Genomic DNA, 6,318 nt, shown 5'->3' with positions numbered 1-6,318 from the left:
CTCTCTCTGTGCGAGTTCCAAACTATATTCGAAACCAGAACTTTGTTAAGCTAATCGATCTCTGTCTCTGGTAGAAAAGAAAAAATGAAGGAGAAGAAGAAGAAATAGAAGAGAAGAAGAAGACATTACCTCTCTGTATAGGTGGTCTAGAAAAACCCTAAAATTTGTCCCAATACCTGCTCTGTGATTACAATAGATGAAGAAGAAGGAGAAGAGGTTAGAATACAAGAAGAAAGAGGTTAAGAGAGATGAAAAAGAAGAAGGAGAAGAAGAGCCGAAATCAAAGTTACCTGCAGAGGAGATTTCACAAGGGGGAGAGCTCCTGTTTCTTCTTCTCTCCTCTCTCTGTGCGAGTTCCAAACTATATTCGAAACCAGAACTTTGTTAAGCTAATCGATCTCTGTCTCTGGTAGAAAAGAAAAAATGAAGAAGAAGAAGGAGAAAAAAACCCCTAAATTTCACACAAGCCTTCTCTGTGGTTACAATAGATGAAGAAGAAGAAGAGGTTGAATAGAAGAAGAAAAGAAGAAATGAAGAAGAAGAAGGAGAAGGAGGAGAGGCGAAGCACAGACCTGAGGTGAAGATTTCTCGTACACAGTTTCAACTGGGCTCTCTCTTCTTTCCTCTCTGCTCTCCTCTCTCTATCGCGGACAATCGGGAACGAAAGTTTCTCCCTATATTAATTAGGAACGAAACGTGGCCGACGGAACAGCCTCTGAGCGTTTCGTCAAATCGGGCCATTTTCGTTTCTTACCACACTGACAGTTTCGAAAAAACTGAAACGGAGCCTAAACATACCAAACGGTTTTCAACGTTTTTTCGTTCTATTAACACGAAAAAACGCTAGAAACGTTTTTTATGAACTATACCAAACGGGCTCGAAGTACTTTATTAATGAAATGGTCTTTTAAAATACCATTACACTTAAAGGGTCCTTCAATTTGTATGATTTAATACACTTGATTTCATTTTTTTTAAGTCTGAACTCCCCATGAACAGTATCAATCTGCAATATTCATGGTGGATTTGTCTATATTTTCGCCTGACTTCTTACTTTAACTCTCTGATTTACCATCTTCATCATCTTCCATGCTTTAACAACCTGTGGTGGAGGTAATACCTCCAGCAGTACCCAACAATTGAAGGGGCCCTTGTGGAGACCCAGATTGCGAAGTGCTGGGCTTTGTGGGACTGACCTCTCAAGACTCCATTTCCGTTTTCGAGCAACGCATAACCCAACAACTCCTCCCATCCGATTTCCATCCTCGATCTCTTCTTCCTCCTTCCATGGCATCTTCCTCCTCCACCTCCACCCCTCACTTCAACCACGGTTTCTTCCTCAGCTTCAGAGGCGAAGACACTCGCCACAACTTTATCGACCAAATCAACAAAGCCCTAATCGCAAAAGGCATCCACACTTTCAAAGAGGATGAAAATCATGGAATGCAGAGAAGAGCGGAGCTATGAGAAGCATTTTGAGAATCAACGTTTTGCAAAAGAAATGGAGAGGGTGCAGATTCAGCTAGCGTTCACCAGGAAGGGGCGTAAGCTTTGTTCGAGTTGAGAAGGGGAGGAGACTTAACGTTTTTTTTATCGGGAATGAAATGAGAATAGGCCGGGTTTGCCCTTGTTCTTTCAACTTGTCAAGAGAACAAACAAACATCTTTTTTGTTTTCTTGCAATCTATTCTAAAGCTATTCTTTTAAACATCTTTTTTGTGTTCTTGCAATCTATTCTAAAGCTATTCTTTTTCAGTAGTTCATTCTGGAAGAGTACAAAATTGAACTAGACATGCCAAATACATTTTTGTTCCATTTGCATTCCCACATAATAGGAGAACACCAAATGCATTCTCGCAGAGTGTTATCAAATGGTACCTTATGAAACACCAAAAAACTCGTTTTTTTTTTCTGAAAACGTGAAAAGCCGTTTCTACTGTTTCTAGACATTGAAACAACAGAAACGTAATCAAATGGTGCAAGTAAGTGTCATGCCTGATTAGAAAGTAGAGAATGCAACTAACATTGTTGATTACAGCAACCTACAAGGTTCATATTGAAACTCTACCACCTGCCTGAGGCAGCAGCAGTAATACTTACATGTTCTAAGCAAGAAGACTAATCATATGACAAAACAATTGAAATAAAACGATTGAAACTGAAAAGGACTTTATAGTGAAGAGAATGGACAAGAGGGGTTTTTATTTTTTATTTTTTTGGTTCTGAATAGACTGAAGATTGATGACGGAAATTGTGCACATCACAGGTGGAAGTGGGAATCTAGCACTTGTACAGTTTGCATTCACAGGTTTTCAAAGCTCACCTGCAATCTCCAAAGATGTTCTATAGCATGAGCAAGGACTGGATTATAGTTAATGAAGCCAAACAACTCCCCCATGCATGGTTTCAAAATTTGGACCAGGATAGGTGAATTCGCCTGAATTGGCTCGGGATTGGTATCGATCAAGACCAATCCCGGGTCTTGACCAATCTGATACCAACCCACCGGTATGATCCAATGGTATAAAGTAAAAACCAAATTTTTTTTTTTTAGCAGGGATAAATCTGTACGATCCAGGATGATCCGGATTGGTATGAACGATCCCAATCCGACGTCTTGAATCAAGTCCCATCCAAATTGATGAAATTTGGGTTGTTTAAAACCAATGACAAAAAAATGAGGATAAAGTCACTTTGACACATGGAAAGAGGAATGGCTGTCAATGGATGGTTGAAAATTCGATTTCAATCGATGTTCATAAATTATTTGAATATGTTCAAAAACTAACCGAATATGAGATGGTTATCCCTGTTTTCGACTGATTATTATCCAATTCATTTACTTATTCGAGGATAATCAAAATATCTGAAATATATTCGCATTCATCTATCTGATTGTAAATTTAACTAACTATTAATATTATAAATTACATTTCATCTAGTCCAATGCTTTTCACCAAAAAAAAAAAAATAGTCCAATGCTTAATTTTGGCATTTTATATATTATTTTTATAAACTAAGTAATGGGATTATTTTTCCAAGTTAATTTATTGGATCAAATATATTGTTATATACATTTATGATACATGGAATCACTCCATATATTGTGATATTCATTATTCAAATATTATGTATTAAATAAAAAATACAAAAGAAAAATGAAAAGAAGTCAAAAAGAAAGAAAGGCGTTGAAACTTTAAACAATCACTCATCGAAACCCTAAGGATGTGTTTGGTTACATAAATTCGTGAAGACTTGTATCGATTTTAACAATGGTTCTATAGAGGGTGTTTCTGTGGATTCATTATTATTATTATTATTATTATTATTATTATTATTATTATTATTATTTTAATAATGTCAAAATAATTGTTTAGTTGACCATAAATCTGTTGCATGAATCTACTTGAAAAAAACTGTTTGGTTACCCTAAGTCTATCATTTGATATTATTTTGAATTAGGCTAGATAAGCATTTGTTCCCGCTTTCTAGTTTAGTCATAAATGGGTCATATTAATATTTATGTTATAGTTTCACTCTTTAGTTTATATTTGTGTTGAAGTGAAGATTACCATAAAGATATGCATTTGAATAACTTAATTAACTCAAATATTCAGAAAGAAAAATAGCTTCATAAACTAGTCTTTATTCAGAAGCTTATGAGATTCAAATTTTTCCAAAATCACAACTAAACCAATTTTCAAAGTGTCCTGAGCAAATCTCACACTGATTATATGATGCTTCTGTTGGTATATTAGTCAAGATGTGCTGTAAACTATTTCTTTAAAAACAGCCCTTAGTTAGCTTATCCATGTTTCAAATAGTCAATATTTACATCCTTCCATGCAAACAGAAGCCCAAGTGCGGCCCTTGGCTTTGCAAGTACGCACAAAGTTTAACAAAGAAATAAAATGGAAGATAAAGGATACTTATGGGAAGGGGGAGGGGTATAGAGACTTCGGAAGCAAATACATACACTTGGATAAATTTATCAAAAGTTATCAGCACCGTTTGATAACGTTTCTGTTATTTCTGGGTCTAGAAACAGCAGAAACGACACAGAAACAATAGAAACGGATTTTCAAGTTTCTAAAAACAAAAACGGATTTTTTTTGTGTTTGATAAACTTGTTTCTCAAAGCTTTTTTGCAGACATAATGCCACTAAACAACTAAATGGTATCATCAGATGCCCAAAAGGAGAGAGGGTTGGGTTTAAATAGTTAAGAGATTTAACGGGCACAATAGCCTTTTTTTTTCTCTCAAATTCGTTTCTAAAAACGACGAAACAAGTCCAACTTATTTTGTCAGAGTCGTTTATAGAATTGTAAATAGGCATAAATTTTGATTTATGTTTTTAGAAACGGGTAAAACAGAACAACTTTATCAAACACATTTTAGACTGTTTCTCAGTTTTTGACAACAAGAAAATGCAGAAACGGTAAAAACGAAACATTGTCAAATGATACCTAAGAAAAATGGGATATAAATACAAGGCGATTCATGTAAGTAGTCACCTGCCCTTGGCCAGAAAAATTAACAAACATAAAGCAACCCTGCCCACATAAATAAAGAAGAGTTACATGTGGTGTACATCAACTGTCATTTGGGTCCAATAAATAACTAAAGGAAATCGCAAGCAATCCATCACATTACAAATGTTATCATCCAGGGAGTGAGCTCTCTCCTCCATAGTTGCATTCCTCTTTCAACACTATAGTCTTAATTAAAGTCTCCATCTCATGTTCCATCTGCCTGTGAGACAACAACATGTAATCCAAGGAATACTACAAGACTTACAGGGATATAGATAACCCAATGCCATCAGAGGCATCTGGAAATAAATAACCAACAATTTGAACTGAGTTAAGACAGAATCAAGCATGATCTTCTTTTCATTAGTGAAAAGAAGGTTGTGGCTGTAAAGCCTTCAATTAAGGTTTATGGCTTATATCTAAGACCAAGTGTGACATCAATATTCAAGTGATTACAAGCAATAGAACAATCAAAGTGTCCAGAAATGTTAATGCCATTTAGGAACTGGGAAATAATGGAAGTGGAAAAGAATCGTACTAGAAGGATTGTAAGGGTAAGCGATCAATGGAGTGGTGGTGACCTGAAGAGTTCCAGGGATCCTCAAAGTTAAATGCAGGAGGTGACAAGTTTTGGACTTGGGACATCAAAGAAAATGCTCTACTGAAAGGGGTTGAAGAAGTGAAGAGAGAACCAACACTAGTGGAGAGATGAGGAGAGATACCTAGTGCCCTTCTTAGATTCATGAAACAAGGGAATCAAATAGCTACTTTCCATCTTCAAAGGGAAAAAAACACTCACATGAAAACTCAGAATCCAGAACATTAGGGTTTTGCTCTAATCTTTGATTTCTCATAAATCGCAAGCTTCAAAGAAGAAACCAATGCTTGAGTATCGTCACTAGCAGGTCTCGATGGTGAGGCTACCGCAATGGTAACTATCGAATGGGAAAAAGAAATGGTGACTAGCGCAATGACTATTGATTTATGCTCTTGTCTGTTGGAATTTATGTTTCAAACCATGTTAAATTTGTCTTTTAGAAAAAAATTGTCTTTTTTTAAATTTAGTTTTTTAATCTTTTAAAATGGTATTCTTTTGAAATTTCAGGTTTCCCTCTCCAAATGCTTTTTGTATTTTATCGTTAACACTTGTGGAGTTGTAATGAACTAAATTTCTCACAAAGTCTAGTCCCACATTGGTTATAGATAAAAGAAAATTTGGAGATATATATATATATATATATATATATTAGAATGATAAGGGTGCAAGCCCTTTGGAGAGGCACTCTCCCTTGTCATGTGTGTGTGAGGTTCTTGGGGTGTGCGTATTGGGCCGGGATTGGGTATGGGTGTGGGTCAAAGAACCTACTTTTTAATTTTTGGCTCTACACTCTTTTTCCTAAGGGACATATTGGTGTATGTACCTAATAAATGTACATACGTATATGCATGCACCTATATGTATGTCTCATACCATTTCCCATAAGTGAATGTACTCTTCTCATACAAAGAGGCACATGTATACACATGGGTATCTATACATGTATACACATTCGTATACAAAGGCCTACATTCAATATATATTAGAAATTTTCTGTATTCAAGTACTGATATTCTGTGAGAGTTAAGTTCTTTGTTTTCTGCAAGTGCTTTTGTTCTCTGTTTTCCTTCTGTTATCGATTTCCTTTGAATTTTTGAGTATATTACCTTCAGACATACCTATGGAAATTACTAATTGGAGTGCACCTTAAGCAACTGGAGAGTTGTTTTTTTTTTTTTTTTTTTTTTT

The sequence above is a fragment of the Macadamia integrifolia genome, unplaced genomic scaffold (genome assembly GCF_013358625.1).
Source record: "Macadamia integrifolia cultivar HAES 741 unplaced genomic scaffold, SCU_Mint_v3 scaffold1507, whole genome shotgun sequence".
NCBI lineage: Eukaryota > Viridiplantae > Streptophyta > Magnoliopsida > Proteales > Proteaceae > Macadamia > Macadamia integrifolia.
This window is presented reverse-complemented; position numbering follows the sequence as displayed.